At 34.1% G+C, this 20,469-nt stretch overlaps 1 protein-coding gene and 1 long non-coding RNA gene across 2 annotated transcripts in view; one reads left to right on the plus strand and one right to left on the minus strand.

Annotated features, from left to right (window-relative positions):
• LOC132203634 (serine/arginine repetitive matrix protein 1) overlaps positions 1-20,469 on the minus strand; it is an 88,071-nt gene that overhangs the window by 55,430 nt on the left and 12,172 nt on the right. The window lies entirely within an intron of this gene.
• LOC132203641 (uncharacterized) lies at positions 14,465-14,996 on the plus strand. Its single transcript, XR_009442456.1, has 3 exons — positions 14,465-14,540; positions 14,674-14,748; positions 14,893-14,996. It is a non-coding gene; the product is annotated as an uncharacterized LOC132203641 (long non-coding RNA).

A 20,469-nucleotide genomic window follows, 5' to 3' on the forward strand; every position in this document is an offset into this window, starting at 1 on the left:
AATAATGCATGGCGGCGGCGCCTTCAAAGTTCAAACGCATGACATCGCACTCGAGTCGCCACTTTAGACTTTCAACAAAACTTCAACTTTGAGACAGAGGGGAGTTAAAATTGTGCAGAAAACTTTGAAATTTCAACACAGCTGTTCAGTCATAAATTAAATTTGTGTAATTAGTGAGAAGGAAATGAGCGATAATTGGAAAAATGTTAAATATTTCTAAGTAAACAATAAATTAAAAATACATCACAGACGCAAATATTTCTTTCTGGATATTCATTTGTTTTGGTTACTCTTTATTCACGACTCTTGAGAGTATCAAGAAGCAAAATAATCATAGATAAAAGTGTAATGAGATTTCAAGTCGCAAAAACGCTCTAAAACGGTTTCTGACTTCTTCGGACCAAAAACTTTGTGCTAAGAAAATGGACATGCAACCATATCAGTACAAAATTTATTTTGTCTGTCACTTTTTGCCTCTCTGGCGAAGAACTACGTCCTCCTTAAATTAAATTCTTAACATTTTTGTTGTTCAAGGAGGACACACTATTAAATTACAACCCGGGCGTAAATAAAGCAGTTCGTTAATCCCAACGCCCTCGACCCTGTTTGTCTAGGCGATCACACTAGTGTCTAATTGCGTGGAACCCGCTCGGTCGATCTCTTCTTCTTCTCCGTTCCTTCAATCTAGAAAAGAACAACAAGAGGAAGAAAATGACCAGCATCTCGGGCGCAATTCCTGCAGGGACTGTTAAAACGGCGAGAGAGCGCTGCACTTACTCCACTATTACTGCACTCAAAGCGGAATGTTAAAATAGAAGAGACTGGGCTGCATTTCGGCCGTAAATCTTCGCTCAGACACACATTAAACCGCACAATTAGAGCACACAATGGACGCTTTGTTGTATGAAAGTAGTGCTTGCGAGGTGCGGGGGAAATTTATCTAAAAAAGAAAAGACTGCCGCTGATGGAAATGGCGAAATAAATCTCAATCGTATTTTCACCAATGGACTTGCAGCTTCTAAATGTGACCTCATCAGAATAAAAAAAATCTGGCGAAATATAAAAACCGGGGCTTTTGTGTCGCAGCGCCGCTTTATTGGAAAATCGTGAATTGTTCCTTGAGTTGAATGCCAATGAGGGGCTGCCGGGAAATTTTTGTTTTCATTTCCTTTCACCGCGTCTTTTAATTTTCCTTGAGAACATTCCTAAGCCGGTGCAGCAGGGGTGTTCTCGTCGGGAAGGTATTTGTGAATCATCGAGCGAGCTTATTACGAATAGACGGGGATAGAATTTATATCAGGCCGAGTTAGGAGGGGCTGCAAAAAGTGATTGCCGCGTCTGCATTCAAATTGCACGCGTCCCCAAACTTCCTTCGGGTGGTTAATGGCAGCGAGTGCAGGGCGAAATTGTGCATGCATTCTCGATCAATGGAAGAGAATTCCATCCATTGTTTTCAAGATCTTAGCATAAAAATACTTTATAATTAATAATTTTTTAACAATAAGTTTTGTTATATTATAAAACATTTTGTAACCAGTAATAACTGTGTTAATAATTTTTATTTATATTTGTCAATTATCATAATTTCACATTATTTTAATTTTTAATATATATATTATGAAATTTAGCAAGATACAGAATATGAATCCTGATTTAATTATATATATTTTTTTTAAAGCATATTTTCATTTGAAATAATTTAAGTTTAAATTTATAACTTGAATGAATAAGTTCCTATTAAATGTGGATTAAATTAATTTGACGCTTCATATTACTAGGATTCGTTTTAGACAATTTTGAATGTTTTGATCCCATAGCTGGAAATAGCTAGTGTGCTGCAAGTTCATATTTACAAATCGTTACAGTCAATTTGTATTCATCAACTATGGAGAACCTTGAAGTCTTGAGAAGTTAGAACTAAAATATTGTTTAAAACAATTTAAATTTTTATAAATTATAAAAAAATATATATGGAAATTCCAAAATAAAATATTGTTGAAAGCGTTATAGCACTATTGAGTTAAGCAATATTGATCCAATTTCGTCTCTTTTTTTTCAATTTTCATTTCTGGCACGAGCATGTTTGCTGTTTTTATGCGTGACGCGGCTATACATGTTGCAAAAAATGTTGTACATTACGTGCGAAACGGCAGATATTTCACACGCGAGGCGCGTATTGCACCGCATATAAGCCGGCAGAATTTTGTATTTCGGTGTTGACGTTCACACGTTGTGCCTCGCACGCACAGCGGTAACTGATAGTCTCAATATATTATTTTACGGGGGTGTCGCACCCTCGAAGGGAAGGTGGGGGCGCTCACACCTCAAGGGACTGTTAGTCAGGCCGTGACAGACAGCCAGACAGCCAATGCGAAATGACTTCGGAAGTGTCGAATGTACCGGTCGGTGGAGTGCATTAAAATTAATGGACGGTCGTCTTGCAGCCGAATGAGACTGCAGATTTTTAACGGTCAGAAGATCATTATGTATGCCAAAGCTGACCCCAAAGAAATTCCGTTACAGCCAAAGGTATGTAAAGTACCAAAGAAAAAATTCCCTGTATTTGAAAACTAAACAAAGTCGAGCTTTAGAAATTCTTTTTTAACTATGCCAAAAAGACATCATTGATAAATGCCTGTCACAGTATTTGCCAATTTGGAAAAAAACCAGTTTACCAATTAAAAAATAAAAACTGAAAGAATTTGGAAACAAAATTAATTTTTATTAACAAATTATTTGATTAATTTCACTGTAATTTTTGTAAATATTTTGGATTATATTTAATGAACAGTGAAATTGTATTTTATAATAATTTTTTATAGTGAATTCCAATTTCTGAAATTCCTTTTTAGAAAAAATAGTAGTATATTATGGACTTAGAAATCGCAGCTATTGAATTATTGCAGGGGTTGGCGTTTCACTCAAATCCCACCTGTAACAAACGCACTTGTCATTTCCGGTACCCACATTACATGAGCCTGCATGAAAATCCTACCACAAATAATTACTAAGCACACCTATAAATAACGCGCGAAACATTTCTAATCCTTTATCAAGCCATTTTACTAACGTACTCGCGTATTCCAGAGATGGCACAGAAGAGGACGGTCTTTCTCTCTCTCTCGAGCGGTATGATTCATATGTGTGACGGCTACCAAAATGAGATACGCCTGTGAAAAATGGTCACGCTCGCCGCATGATAAAAAAGTTTTTACACTTTAATCCGCCACTTTTACGCCGCACGCTCTCTTGTGTGACATCGCAAACAGGCCATCAATTCTGCGCCTTGCCGCCGCAGGGTGTTTCATGTAGAAGCAGCGACTTGATGAATTCGCCGGTCGAGGTTTTGTGCAAAAACCATCTGTCCGTCCCTTGCGTAGAATTAATAAACTCCAACTAAAAACTCTTTGACATGGACGGAACGGACGTTTTAACCAGGCATTTTTGAGTAAATAAAACAATTAGAGTCAATTTTCGTGGAAATGCACTATCGAATCTCTCAATATTTGTAAGCGACAGCTGCACTTACAATTTGTGCACACTTCATTTTAAAAAAAAAAAAAAAATTAAGCATGATAATTTAAATATAAATATTTTACTTTTAAATATGTAACAAATTTTTATTCTTATTTATAAGATATAATAACGGTTTTTTAAATAAATTTATAATAAAAACAAAAATTTAGTAAATATATAACTTTTGAGCCATTTTTTGCCATTAATGGCAATTAAAACATATAAAACACAATAAATATATTTAAGCATTTTAATTTATGTATATTCGTTTGTTACCATCTTCACAAGTAATTGAAAGTGAAAATTAACTGAGTTTGTCAGTGGGACGGTGTTGTCTACGGATATATGATGAAAATATTACAATAAAAAATAACCAATCATGATTTTACTATTATTACAGACCCAATTTTGAATCTTGAATCGGTATTACTTGAGTATCTCTAATATATTTTTATGAAAGACAACTTTTAATAAATCGTCTCAATTTCCACACGACCGCAAACGGCTGCTGCGAGAAATTGCGGTCGCTGTGCCCACTCGAGCGGCCAATCACGTTAGATTTGTGCTTTCAATAAAAAGTATCGACCTGAGTCTGCCGGTCCAGCGAGTGTGCTCGACATCGTCATAAAGATCAGACTCCACCCTTTGTGTGCGAAAATCGAGAGTTCGGCGTGTGTGCTTTCGGTATAAATTTGGCGAATGGCGGGGGTGAGTCAGTCGGAGTTGCTGGGGCACGTCTGCGGATTTATCAGTCGCGATGCCTAAAATAACGATTACTGTTTTACTGGGCGTGTTATTAGATTAGACCCCTTGGCTTTTGGCAGATATGCAACGTGCAGTGCACGCCCGCGCGCCGGGTCTGCATAGCCGGCAAGGGGGGTTTACGCAAGAATTATTATTACACTGCGGGCAGGGGGTGAGTCATGCACATACACAAACGCACGCGGCGACGGCGGCGACCCACCCCCCATTCCGACACATCCCCTGTGCGGTGGAATGCTTGTAGTCGTTTATTTGCCTCCCACGCAAACAACTGCATGAAAAGGAAAAGTAAACTGTAATAAGTGGTTCTCCATAAAACAATATTAAATTTCCTATCGCAATGAATGATATTAATATTGCAGAGAAAAATAATTATTAGATTTAAAAAAATTGCTTTATTAGATACTATAAAGATGAATGATGATCAAAATTCAATATATGAATAATTTATTTAATTACCTATTTAAAACAGTCGTAAATATACTATGTTATAATTACATAAAATTTTTATGCATGGAGTATCACAACATATCAGATAAGAATATATAAAAAAATTGCTTATTTTTATAAGACAGCAGCAATTAAAAAAAATTTGTCAAAAACGTGTTTAGCATTTTAATAATTAAAACAGTTTTTAACAAATTTTAACCAATGTTTTAAACTTCATATGTTTATTTATATATATTAATATTTGATTCATACATATAAGTTTTTTTTAACTTTCAGGTTCAAGTGTGTGTGTCAGGTGGATGCAAATCTATGCGTTGCAATCAGGTGCAGCCTCACATACATTTACTGCATCTTTTGCCGTGGAAAGAATTGGAAAAGCCCATAAACGAGACCCCAAGGGTCCAATATTGATCTGTGGCTGCTTGCATGCGTGTGCACTGCTGCACCCTTCTCACTCTTAAATGGAGCAATCACCTTCACGCAGATGGGACCCTGTTGCAGTTCGAGGAGAGGCTGAGGTGTTTACAGAAAAAAACCTAAGACTCTGCACCAATTTGTTCTGATTTACTTGCGATTCGGTGTAATAATCGCGATTCAGCGTTCAGGGGGGAATTGCTGCATTTTTCATTTTTATGCATTTCGGCAGTTTTAATGAGCGAGGAATTTTCCTGTATCTAGCTTTATGGCCCTAATAAATTTAATTTATTTGTAAAATATGATTAAATAATAGCAAAAAAAAAATGAATGCGTCATTTTGGGCGCCTTTTTAATTATGAAAAATAAAGAGGGAAATTTAGTTGTATATTATATTTATTGAAATACCACAGAAGTTATAATCACAGCCCATAAATGAGATACATCGATCAGAATTTTAGTTACAAAATAATATTTCGTCTTATACAAAAAGGTATGTCTAATCATTTATATTGATTAAGATTACTTTCATCTGCATATATATTTAAGTAATCCATTCAAAATTTTGAGATACATAAAATCCTTTCTATACCTGTTTTGTTTGATTTTAAAAAGAAATTTTTCGTTTATTTGACAGAATATTAATTTATCGTAAAATTTTAATTTTCTATGTGTTAAATAGCATTATAAGATAAATAATTCTTTTTAGTAAAAAATATTCTGGAAACGCCATTCTCGGAAAGCAATATGCAACAAACTCAAAGTCCGGCGAGATGAGAAGCACAAATTGAAAGGCTCGAGGCGTGAGGGATACGTATTTCGGAGCTGCAATTGCATCCAAAGAGAGGATGGCTACAATTCAATTTCGTCCGAGGAGTTGTTGCGGATCTTTCTCGCAGTTTGTTTCGTAGCCGGCGGTAATGGGCTCGTCTGTATGCAAATGCGGCGGTCGGTCTGGGCCAGCTGTTCCCCAAATTCTCCCTCGATAGACGCGCATAGATCATGGCCTGGCCCAACTGCTGCTGCGCTTATTATTAAAACACGCAGGCGATCCCTCTTTCTTATGCGCTGCACCTCTCATCTCCGAAGCGCAAATATTGAACTTGAGTCTTTGCCTCCCTCTATCCTTGTTTGCGTATGTAAACTGCATACACTTGCCGACTCTATCTCCTATACCATGTAATAGTTGAGAGCATTGTTTACATAAGCGTGTATTGTTGCGAGACTGACTCGGGAACTCATTAGCAACGCAATCCCCGCGACGTACACACGGCACTTAAAAAGCTATCATGAGCTAATTTTTACAGTCCTGCTTTTTAATAGTTTCAATTAAAGTGTAATTTTTTTAAGTGTGTCCCTCTTTACATAATTTATTTCTTAAGAAAAATGTATGAGATATGAATAGGTCTCTTTAAAGCTTTACTTATTTTTGTAAATTTTTAATGGAATTCAAGGCATAAAAATAATTTAAATGAAATTGACTACAAATTACTTTTTTAAGGGTGTTCTAATTATTTATTGTAGTGAAAACTTCAGGCAAAAATTTTGCATCATTTCCAACTTTTACATTATTTATTGCGCAACTTTCAATGATATAATAATTATAATCTTTAAGACACAACTAGAGTAATATGCCATAGCGTTATGCAAATTTTGTTACGTTGATCATTCCATAATTCGTAACATAAATGTTTTATAAAAATAATGATAACTTTTCTTAATTAAATTTAATTAACTATTACTAAACTAATTAAATTTATTTTTGTGAAGTAAAAAAAAATATAATGTTAAATATTATATTTTAAAAATTAATAATATAGAAAAACTATTTTGTTTAAATTTAATTTATAAATTAAGATAACTTTTCACTTTTAAATAACACAATTAATTTTTGTTTGTTATTGCATACTATGTCTTTTACTGCTCATTGTTCTGCTTTGTGGATACTAAACAGACTAAACAAAAACGGAATATCACGAGACATCTCTGCTTTACTCCGCGAACTGCACGTCTGTTTTCATTCTCCCACGTTAGGTGGCTCGGAGAACGGCGCGCCACGCTCTCTTTTTTTGATACAGGGGACTAACGCAGAGCAGAGGGTTCCTCGTTAGAGGTTAAGGGTTAAACCTCTCGTCGGTTCGTTAACCGCAAAATGCCCACTGTTAAATACATACATATGCATGTGCATACTTTTCACGTCTCATTGCGTTGGCTCGTGTGCATCAGCCTCTCAGCCAACGTCGAGAACCATCGTTAATTTTAGCCTCAATTATTGCTCTGCTGTTTTCACGTCGGCTTTTTTATATTTTTTATTATACCTCTCGCACAGCAGAACAACTACCCCGTGTGCAATAAATTTTATTCCAGTGCTCTTTGGCTGTTATTAAACATACCTCCGTCCGTACAACAAAATTACTATATAGCATTATAAGCGTTGGGGGTAGACCAAGTAGAGCGTTAAAAGTGCTTGGAAATTGCGGCGAAACGGAAACGTCTTGTACGTGAAAAACTGGTATAAACCAGAAAAAATTATGCCCAGTTTCCGACTCCTGGAAATTCATCTCATTGTCAAATAAAATGAACAAGTTCAACATTGCTGACGTAGCAACTAGCTAGGTAAAAATTTAATTAAACAAATAATAAATGAATAATTAAGTTAATATGGAATAAATATTTAATTTTATTCTTTATGAAAAGTTAAAAAATGCAATAAACTCGTAGGAGTAACTAAAAGCAGCAAAATTTTAGAATTTTGTGTTGATTATTTTAAATAGGTATAATAGTATCTCATGGTTATTTTAAATTTAAATCAGCCATGCAAAATCTCAATACTTTTAAACATCAAGTTCAACCGAGTTATTTTATTTTTTATATTTTTGCTTGTCAATACAGAACCACAGACAATAACAATCATGCGTTGTCATGTGCTGGGCATAAAACCAAGAATTTATTTGCAAATTTCGTTCTCAAAAATCCGCACACGCCTTTGTTTTTATGTTAGCCGCGCGCCTCTCTCTCCGCGTATCATGCTGCTCCGTTTCATTACCATATTTTTATTATGCTGATCACAGTCGGGAGTCGAAATATTTTGTTTCCCTCAAGGGCTCAACTGCAAAACTACGCCACTGGGTTCCGATGCTCCAATGTAGAGAGCAAGTTCATTTGCATGAATCATTTTGTTATAATGAAGAGGAGCGCGCGCACCTCACTCTTACATTGAAAAGTATTCACTTTCTTTTTCCTTTTCTTGCTTCACGTCTCCCTTTCTTTCGTCCGTGTATCTCTGATGCCCCTTGTTGGAGCTCATACTTGTACTTTTAAGTGCCTCCGAGAGCATCAAAGAAAGCAGCCACGACTTTGTTTCGCGCTGCGGGACAAACCCGACGAGCATTTGCGATGCCTTTCATGCGACCCAGGAAGGGACTTTGATTGTCCTCACACTTGGCCAAACCAATGAGGGGATTAATGAAGATATGGGCTAAAAATTTGCAAATTTTGATTGCAGCCTAAAACTGAATCTTTTATCCCTATTATGTTTCGGATAAAAATTTTATAATGTGAAAAAATTGTAAATGCTTTATTAAAAAAAGTAACAGAACAAATAACAAAAAATACACTTAAAATATGAAAATGAGAGTCCACGACTGAATTTAGCCTAGGCCAGGCTAGACTGAACGATTGCTGATTTTTTTTTAGATAAATATAATATTACCGTAAATGATCGCAAAGTGAAGCTTTATAAAACTGTATTTTGAATGTTAGTCTCCCTTTAACTTTTTTTTTAATTCAAGTAATTCTCAATAGAAAGAAGTAAAGCTAGGCCAATTTAATATTTTTATATTGTTAGTGTGATTACTTAAAAATTCAAAAAGCTCCAGGCTTGCATTTCATTATCAAAGAATTTCGGTACGAAATCAAGATTTCGTAATTTCCAAAAAGTTTGAATACACACACCGAGCTATAAAACGTAATCTTATATGGACCGACACAGTAAAGAGAGACGCCGAGCTTGGAAATTATAGTAATTAGGGTAATAAAGTTGCTGAAATGGCTGTTTTATGAATATCATGATTATGGTTCTATTCTGCGGCTGCGAGGTGCTCCCGTGTGGAATTCATTATAGGAACAAAAGCCGGCGCCAGAGCAGGTAAAAGGTAAAACCAAGTTTGGTAATATAGTTAGTGAGAGAGTCTACCAGAGCTAACTGGCAAAAGAGACGAAAAAGCGCCAAACGGAAAATTATAATGTATTCATAGCGGTGCTCGTGTGTGTGTTTGGATGCGGGCGGGGATGTTGGGATCAAAACGTCTAGTTTTTGCAGATGAGGCAAGAGGGGCTGACGCGGAAAGCGCCTCTCTCGTCAAAGAAAAAAAAATGTTACACCCTGCACCAAACATTGAAATGAAAAATGTTCTCATACATAATTCAAACGTGCAATCTCTTGAGATATGCATGAGCTAAATTTATTAAACCCACAAATTGTGAAACTTCTAAAATATTATGAATTAAAAATTTTGAGAAGAATCAGTATGTTTACATCAAGTTTATGTTAAGAGAGAAGGTCAGGGAACAGAGAGTATAAAATAATTTCCTATTACTTTGAACAAAAATTTAAAAATTGTAAGAATATTGTGGAAATATAGTTGATTCTATACACCAATTGCGGTAAAGAATCTAAAGCTTAAAAATGTGAATTAAAATAAAAAATATGTAAAATGGCAACATCTTAGAAATAGTTCAAGTTCAATATTTAAATCTAGCAATAGCAATTTTTAAATTGTAAGCTCTAATTTAAGGCTCAATTTTTAATAGTGTATTAAAATTTTTTATAATGAATTACAAATTTTTAAAGATCAATAAAATAATTGGAGCCATTATTTTTTAGGATTATATAACATTTTTATACACATGCATCGATCTTATTATTTTTTTTTAATTTAATAATAATGCAAATTCAAAATCCAATTTAGTTATTGTTGGACGTGGTTGAAGGTAATTTCTATGTTTTTATAGTAAACTTTTGTCTAGGAAATGTAGATACAAGTTTATATGCGCTCATTTATCATGTTATCTGCAGATTATGTATACATCAGTTGTAAACTTTTAATGATGCAAAAACTTGCTAGGCAATCTATTTCATTTTTGTGTAAAGGAACAAACAGGTCTATGAACATCCTTTAGTAGGGGAAAAAGTAGACACATAAATTTAGCGGTCCGCCCATGCAATTCTCTAGGAGAATATTAAAGAAACAGGTGCTTCGCAGGTGCTTTTTAACAACATCCCGTCAACGCAGGCCCTTGTTTGTGAGTCTTGCCGAATTTGATACAGCAAGCGAGCAAGTTTGCAAGAAGGAGGGACAAAGAGTTTTAATCAGCAGTGCGCCGCGAATTCGTCTCTCTTCATACTCCGCGTGCGTTCGCGGATTGATTACTTTCGGGCGGCGAGGAAAGGGGTAGAGCAGCCATCATCCCCAATGCAACATGTGCACGTATACTAAATATCGCGTGTGCTCTCTCGTGAAGTTCTTGCCGGGGGCGGGGGGTGCGTGAAAAAAACGTGAATTTCGCCATCAGCCAGAAAAGCTGCTGCGAAAACCGACCGACGACGACGACGAGGGGATCGATCTGTGTGCAAAAACCTTTTTACGCGTACACGAATTTATATCTCCCTTTTTTTGCCCGAGTCGTCTCGTACGTGGCTCACACGTACTCACAAGCAGACATGTTTATTACATTGTGTACTTACTTACTTTCGCAATAGTACCAGAGTTCATTCTCTGCTCAGATGAGAAGAAACTCGTCGCTCTTAATTAATCCTATTCACTTCTCGCACAGCCAGGTTCAAGTTTTCTTTTCTTTTTAATTCTGCCAAGGTGTGTGCCCTCCGAAGATTAGCTCCAAACTTTTTGCGTGGACAAGTTTTTTTCTGCGCTTTTCGTATTGTGTACCTTCTTCATTACTCCGAATCGAGGTCTTGCGATAAATTTGCACGTGTTCAAGCAACCTTCTCCGTCCTGTTACCGCTGCGGATAATTACTCCCAGAAAACGAACTGCTATTATATTAAAATTATCGACGCATTATACTCATATTATTGTGAGAATCTCTGCTTAAAGTAACATTATTGTAGTATTCTGACACATTATTTTTCCACCCGTCCCTAGCTAAGTGTCATTAAAGCCACCTTATTTTAGTATTATATCGTGTGATGCAGGTTGCCTACTCTAGTGCCCCTGATGTCAACATCTTAATCTCGTTTTATTCTCCTCTTTACAAATATGTTAGAGACACCTTATTTTTTGGGCTATTAAAGTACATTTATTTTCATATTATTTCCCTCTTCTACTAACATATTATGAACGCCTTATTTTTTTAGCTATTTAAGTAACTTTATTCTATTCTTCTAGGCACATTCCAAGAGAAATATTCCAGCATGATTTATACTAATATTATTTTACCTTTATAAAATCTTGAAATCAGTACCATATGAATGCAGAAGCCAATATGATGAATGATGACGCACATCAAATTGTTCAAGTGCGCTTGTGCAATTTCTCTATTAGTGTGACTGATGTGTTTAGAAAATGTATAGAAAAGGGTGTTATGTAGTATTTTTTCTAAACAGATTTTTTATTGTAGTACATTAAGTATCAAAATATTTTTATTGACCAAAAAGACACAGTTGTTCATGTATGAGTGCGCTCAAGAATTTTGTATTGCCACGCTCGCTATCTAGATTTTGACTAATTTCCGCAGTGGTAAGTGCGCGTTTCACAGTGCACACTGCTATGTATTATCAAAACTAACAATTATTACATTAATTTTGTTATTTTGCCTACCCTTATAAATTTTTAATTCAAAGCATATTGGTCAGATTTTCTAAAATTAGTATGAATATCAAACAATCAAATTTATATTAATTATTGGAATTCAACTTTTAACAATCAAAAGTTTGACATAAATACCTAAACTTTTTTATCTAAACCATTACTTAGAGATATGCAACATGCATTACAAGGGTGCATTGCCGTCTTGCCTGCGCATCAGGGAACGGGGGTGGTAATGTTTATTTTGTTCAAAACATAATAATACTAGCAAGTGCCTGAAATCACCTCAAGGCGGTGCTGTATCCGAAAGGTCAGATGCAATTCCTACCTGAGAGTAGGTTGCAACGCTGCGCTCATTCATTCTGCTCGCTGGCAGTGCACTTTATTTGTTTGACCCACATATATAGGGGAGGAAGGGAGCGAGAGATGACAGTGACAAAGGACACAATAGAAATAGCTTCAGGGCGCTGAGCGAAAATAGGAGAGGCCTCGCGAAGGAAGATTCTATTTCTTCTCTCTGTTTGGAGATCATATGGGGAGTGCCGTTAAAATTAAATTCAGTTTTTAATTATTTGCCATTGTCCTATTTGAGCCATTTTTAAGCGAATTACATCATTAATTTCCAAATTAAATTCTCTTTTATATGTCGATTTTTCAATCATTAAAAAAAATCAGAAGTAATTTTAAAAAACAAAAATTAGGATTTTGTATATATTTTGAGATAATGACTATTTAACATTCTGGAGGTCTGTATTCAAAAGCGGATAAAGTTTTGTTAAAAATATTCCCGCCAGCCGTTCTCTAAATAACACGTGCTATAGTTGTGCATTTTCGTCGTGTTTTTTCTTATTTGGAATTTAATTTTAAAAAAATCAGGAAAGGCTACACATTTCTTAGGCACATAATATTACGCGCGGATAAATGCTAGATATAAGAGATTTTTTTAAAAATTTTACTGACAGTAGAAAGATGCAAATTTAACCTAAATATGCTAAAATTTTCGATTTTTCTGAATATCTTGCTTGCTTTGAGACAGATTAGCCTCAATTAATTTGTGCAGGTTAACAGGGCCAAAATATATAAGTTTGTAAAATTTTGAGGTTATTGGCTTCATAGAAGTTGAGATATGAGTAATTAATACTTTTGGCACGCCCCATTCAAGCGGCGCGAAAAACCGGGTGCGCTCTAACTATGAGTGATGGTTGAGATTTTCCTTTCACGCGAGCAAGAATTTAAAATTTCGTAGCTTTGTCCCTATTGAAAATAAAATTTTGATTTTTGAAAAAGGGATTACATTTTATCATACTTAAAATTTTGCCGTTAATTTTTTCCATTTTCTTTGCACTGGAGGTGAGATATTTACAATAAACTGGTTTTAATTATCACATTTAGTAAAATAAAATTGGAACTTTAAAATTCTTTGCAAGATATGATCACAAATATTAATTAAATTAAAAAAAATATCGTGTTTATTTAATAATTTTATGATAAAATGGCCTTATTTGTAAAATTATAATTTGTATTTTGTATGCACTAAAATAACTTATTTTGGATGCAGAAAATTAATTTTCCATATTATGAGCTTGACTTCCAATAATTGTCGAATAATTAGTTTGATAAATATAATCAGTATTTATGAAATTAAATTAATTAATAGTAATTAGAACCTTCAATGAAAGATTTTTTAAAGTTGTGAAATTGATTGCGCTAAAAAAATGAAATCACCGAACTCAATTTAACTGCCACAATGTTTCAAACTTAAAACTTATAAATTTTCATTTTTAGTAAATTAAAAAAAAAGATTATTGAAGAATGATTACTTTTATTCGGATACATATTTTTCCGAGAGATCGAGTTTGTTTGCTCTGCGACTGCAGCTGATTGTGAGTCGAGGACGAAAAGATTTTGTTTTTTGTTGAACGTTGAACGCGACCCTGCCGTGTTGCCAAGCCACCTTCAGGTGTGTGCTTTATTCCGAAAAGCCACCCCCGCTGGCTGCTTGACGGTCCGCGCGTTTGCTCGCCTCATTCGAGGGAGAAGCAGCGACTAAGATGCCCGCACCAAATATACACAAGCGACAAATCAAACGATATTTTTGCAACAAAACCAGCAAACTGGATTTCCTGAGTAGAAAGGTAAGCTGACATAAAATTTCTTAATATTCTCAGCAAATTTTAATTTTGATTTGAATTATTGACTGACTCCTAAGCAAATGAAAAGGGATTTATAGACGCCAGATTTTTCTTTTTATTATTATTTCAGTTATATATCTGCGGTTTTGGTTAAACGTTTCGGAATTAAAAATTCCCTTCTACTTTTAAAACTTTGGGACTTAAGGCACACAACTTATAAAGCATCATTGGGTTGGTTTTAAATTACCGAAAGCATAACGAGTAACGACCAACCGCCAACCTGTCAATCATTTTTCCCACCTGACGCGCTCCGAGCGCGCTCTGCGTTAGCTAGGGTACCTAGAACTAGTCTGTCCCTTTGGGACATGCATTCCACATTGCTATGCAGGCAGTGTGGAATGCAATTCAAAATAATAACTGCAAGAAATAATACAATACATGTAATTTTGCGTTTGAATCATAAATAAAGAAATATATAATTTTTGATTACTAATTAAAAGCGATTAAATGATATATTATATTAATCTTTTTTAAGAAGTTTTGAAACTTTTACTTATTTTATGTTGCTTTCAGATCTTACTCCATGATGAAAAAAGCTGCTTATGGAAATGGAATTGGACAGTTCACATTTTCATGCACATATTTATGGTAAGTTCATTTTACGGCTCGTTTCATTGCATGAAAATTATTATGTATTATTATTTTTTGCAAATTTCTAACATTCAATATAAATTTTAAATTTTATATAATTATACTATGGATAAATTTTAATTACTTGTTTCAATTTTTCAGACAAAACAAAAATGAGATGTCAAATAGCCACCCAGAGACAACAAAGGCAACTGAATGCAAAAAAACAATCTTCATAACTTCTTATCGTCAATGCTTCTCCTCTACTCAACAATTCTATATGTAATGTAATGTAATTAGGTTTTTTTCACTCTCTTTTTAAGTTAAATTTTAATTTATTGAACTAATAGCAGTTATTTGTCAAATTTATAAACTATTCCATATCATGCAGATAATTATTCAACTCCAACAGACAATGATCATATACTTTATAAAAAAATTGTTATAAAAGTCAAAGTTTATCACTTTTCTTTACGCAGTACATTTAATTTAAAACATTGTAACAGGTTCATAATCTTATTATTTTGCGCTTTATTTTTCTTAATTTTGCACTAGTAAGTAAATTAAATAAATCATTGTTTATTCTTGAAGGTGAGAGTCTTATGTATTTAGAGATATAAGTGCGAATATCTTCTTCTTAACAACTTTGCAACTTTGTGTGCTAATTCTTATTCTGTTTTTGTGATAATTGGAAGCAAGTGAAGAAAACGGGCTTAGTCCTCCTTGTAAAAATTGATTTTATCAGAAACAAAAGTCTCTATCAGTTTTGGTCACAGTCTGCGACCCTATTTCATGAGCAAAAACGGAGCTCACTAAAAAAATACAAAAACAATAAAAAATAAATGAAATAATTTTTTCAATGAGGACAAAGCCCATTTTCTTCATTTCCATAATTGTCTCTTTGAGTGCCAATTTCTTCTCAAAAATTTGTGATAATTATTTGTGATTTGATGGTTGATTTATCAATAAACAAAATCATTGTAGAAAACTTATTACTCTGATTTATGCAAATTTATTCCCTGATGTGACGTCACCAAATGAGTGACGTCAGCAAAAAAGCTAGAATACTAGAATAATATGAGTGGCCGTGAGGGCCCATAATAGTATAAGAAGTATCAAATAATGGTAAAATAAGACGTTTTTAAGAGGTACCTAGCAACGCTACGGACCTATACCTGCTAGACTTAAAGACGTATTATTCTGTCCTTATAGTACCATTCAGACTCACATTAACATCGTATTAACGTGATACTGTTAAGGGTAAAATAATGTTACTTTCCTCCATAAGCGAATAACACATGTTTAAGATATCGATAAAGGTAGAATAAGAGCAAGTATTTCTCTGGGAGTATGAAATATTTTCTCGCCGAGCAATGTGAAGCAAAATGAAGGGAGATTAATGTTCGACCTTCTTAAAATAATTGGTCAAGTTACGGGACATGTGTTGACTTTGGACAAGTTTTGCGCCTTTCAGGGTTTCAAAAAAACTGTCAATGCTCATTAAATAGTAGTAAATATAACCAACATCTTTCTTCGAAATTTAAAAAAGTGAGTAAGAATTATCTTTCTTGATAAATATTTTATCATTTTATCTATAATCTATGAACGATAAGGCATCATGTATGACTAAATTTAATTTTTTATTTCTTCATTGAAGTACTTATACTAGATTTCTGGGATTTCTATAATTAAATTAATTTTTTAAACAAAATATAACTGTGGTATGTGCAAAAGCCTTAATACATTAAATTGGGACTAAATTTGAAAATCAATTTAACAATATAATTTATAATAAAAAAATAAAAAAAATAGAATAAACATTTAAATTACAAGTAAAAGTAAAAGTTTTTATTTTTCTAAATTCATTTATCAATAAACAACTTACATGACATATATGGGACAATCGCATATTTTTTTCTATTATTTAATTATATTGATAAAAATTAAGCTATTCAAATGAATTTATCTTGCTGCTTCAAGTGAATCCTGAGCATTTGTAAATGCCAAACTTGTTATTAGAATCCAGTTTTTTTCAATCATGATGAGCTACATAAATTTTTTTGTCAAAGCGTAAAAGATCAGTCACCTGTAAGAAAGAACAGGTTCAAAATTCTTAACTTCTTGTTGCGTTTATATGGTAATTGATTTTTTTTCTCTTTCATATCATACAGGGAAGTCGGGGTGCTCTGTACAGCACCACATTTCTTTTTACACTGAAGTTTCAATCCATCATAGTTCTGAATAAAAATAATTTATATTCACAAATTGATCCATTGGTTAAAAAACGATTTCACGTGAAAAACAGTTGATGTGACCTGATTACTTGAAATTTTGTACTCATGGAAATCTGGAGATATTTTATTCACCAAATTTTAACAGAAATATTTACAATATTTTTTATAAACTAGCTTATCAATGCCTCTGCTGAGCTGCATTATTAAGTACAATTATACTTCTTTTTCTGTAAAATTGATATTGTTTTTTCCATTTATATTATTTTACAACACAATTTCTACCTCTCCCCCTGTTTATTTTTCAAAAGTGCTCTCGTTTAAAAATACAATTAACACAAGTTCCTGCAGCAATAATTCAAGGAGTAATTACAACTATAGAAATCCACTCCAGTGAGAAAAAATTAAAACGCAGGAGCTTCCTGCGCCAAACTGAGAGCGGCGTCCGTTCTCTTTTTTGTATGTTTGGGTGCTCTGCAAATTGCACCTCCTGTGAGCGTGCGTGATAATTATGTTAATAATCGCATCTTTTTTGCTCGGCTCTCACACACACACATTTGCCGAATATTGACCGCGCACGGTGCGTGTGGTGTGAACTTCGCCGCTCTCTGCGCTCTTGAGTCAATATTTGGCCCGCAAATTAGCGAGCGTGATGCTCCTCCCACACATTTCACACCGCCCCGCCAATTTGATGCAATTTATTTACACGAAACATTTTCACTCAACTGTCACTCATGGTAAAAAAAAAGTAATTTTGGTTTTTTTAATTCGCTAAAAAATATAGCTTGATTATGGATATTTTGTAAAATTGTATCATTCCGTTTTGAAATATGCAAAATTATGAGCACTTTTGTAAATATTTTATAAAAAAAATACTCTTAGAGATTTTTTCTATTTTCCTAATCTTATCAAGAATACAAAATAATAATAAATAACAATTAAGCCGGCTTAACTGTTACTTTTGTTTCTGCCACACTGTGTCTAATATAGATTACATTATTATTTCATTAAAAACTGCAGGCATATAATTTTTTTACAAAATAATAGGTTTGAAAAACCAATATTTTAATATTTTAAAACGTTTAAGAACTTTGTGTTACGTTAACTTGCCAAAAAATAGCAAATAACGGCTTTTTATATAGACTTTGTGTGACCTTTATATGCTTTATTATAATTCGAGCTAATTTAAAATAAAAAAAATTACTTTACTAGTTTGTACACCACGTACTTGATGTAATTTTCTCTTATGATTTGCGATATTTTTTTAACAAAATTCAAGTAGACATCCACTTTCGCTAACATTTAAATAGCTGCACCTGTTCACATTCGTTAATTGAGTTAAACGCTACTGTTGCTCTTAGAAGAACACATTTGGTTTGGATCAGATCAAGCCTCAAACTTTCTCTCTCGATCCGCGTCAGTCTGAACGAGAGACGGGCACACATTTTGATGGTCGGCGGCGAATCTATGAAGAGGAAAGTTATTGCTGCTCCATCTGCGCCAGAGGCTCTTCTGCGAATACACATCTTGAGTTGATTGTGCGCGTCTAGCTCTCCACTCTGACGTGAGAAGAGCAGATTAGGATTAGAAGATAACTCGCCAATCTTATCCCAGATAATATTGTTTTGCGTTTCCTCCAACGAAAATGGAGATTTTTTTAGATTTGGATGGGCCTGAATCGATCGTTGCGTATATTTGAGATTGCAGATAAAAGTTTTAGCAATAGACGTCAAGGCATACCAGCGATCGACCTCTTGTGTAAACACGCCGCCTAACTAGGTTGTGTTTAATTCGGCAATAGTAAATAGCCTTGCTGCCTTTTTTTGGTCGTAAGGACCGGTTTTTATACGTTTTTAATTATTAACTAGTTATATAAAAAAAAAACAAATAGGTTGTGAATGTTTCTGAATACGAGGGCGAATTCTATTTTTCTTTCTTTTTGAAAGGTGAATTAAATCCGTACACGATTTGCAAGGACAGTGAAAAGCACAAGAAGACCAGTTTTAAAGAATGTTCCTCTCGCAAAAATTAAGGTTTTCATGGCGGAGCTGCAATGGATAAAATACAAGAGACTGTTATCTGCTCCGAATTATATCAAGAAAACCGGTCATTTTACTCTGCTCAATTACTTTGATGCATTGGAAGATGACACCTCCACCTTTCTGTGGCCTGGTCTGAAAATAAGCAAGGTTAATTTGAAACTGTTCTTTAAAGTAATGGATGTACTTCTGCATTGAAATTTATATTTTGTACTGTTAACCAAAAATTGGGCTTATATTTTCGTAAAATTGACACAGATCACTGCTTCTTTGCATTGCTTTCTTTATGAAGTTTAGATAATTACTTTTATTTAATAAAATTGATCAGGACTATGCCTTAAATTTTATATCAATGTCACATTGAATTGATAATATTTTACAAATATAATCATACAATTAATTTTGTGAAGGTTTTTTTCTGTTTTTTAGTGATAAATGTGTGCCTCTGAATTGCATCTCTGGATCTAGATCAAAATGATTTTAAATGTAATCACACATATTTGTGGTAACAGAAATATTACAAAAAAAACTTTTTCATGGTCCTTAAAATTTAAAAGTAAAGCTTGAGATTTCACGATCAAATTGTCTTTTACTTTTTTCGTATGGATATTTATAATAGATTTAGTAGATAATTTTTTTTTACAAATCGCAAATAAAATTTTTATTGCCATTGTGCTGACAAATATTACGCAGAAAACGTGTTGCAGACCTGCAGACACAAAGTTTCCAACGACATTTTCATTGATCGCGTCAATTAACTGTGGCATTTCGATATTGTGTGCGGCTCCAATGACAATTGCTTGTTGAATGGCTGCGGCGAATTACAATGCTTAATGACCGCACTTACATCCTTGTAGAATGGCATGTTGTATGTACACCATTATCCAGCTCAATGTGAGAGTGACAGATGATGGAATACTTTAAACTGGTCTGTTGGCATGGGCCATATTTCCGTATTTGACCAATACAAAAAATTCACATTTCAGGTGAGGAACATAAAATAAATAAATAATTTATTTACCAAAAGATTTGATTGATGAAAAAAGCAACCGTCCAAATTGACATAATGATTCATTAATCATTATGCAATGAGGTAAAAAAAATCTGTCGCAACTTTTCTAATCCTCAGGTAAGTTGAGACTAAAAAAAAACCAATTAGTGGGGGAGTGTTTCATTCTCAGTCGGCAGCCGCCCTCTGATCAATAAAATCCACGTATGAAATTCCGCCACCAGCCCTTACAAGTGCACTCCAGCACCTGCTTCTCCTCATTGCGCCCAGCCAGTGGAACATATTCGCAGACATTAAGGAAAATTGAATTCAATCTATTTCTTCAAAATACTCCCTGCGGCAGTTTCTTTCAGATAAAATTAATTGGCTCGATCGCGAATGGCCCCCTTTGAGATAAGGCATGAAATTTGCACCGTGTCGCAAATAAATTGTATATCGAACGAGTCTCGTCGGTCGTGGC

The sequence above is a fragment of the Neocloeon triangulifer genome, unplaced genomic scaffold (assembly GCF_031216515.1).
Source record: "Neocloeon triangulifer isolate White Clay Creek 2 clone unplaced genomic scaffold, ASM3121651v1 ptg000017l, whole genome shotgun sequence".
Lineage (NCBI taxonomy): Eukaryota > Metazoa > Arthropoda > Insecta > Ephemeroptera > Baetidae > Neocloeon > Neocloeon triangulifer.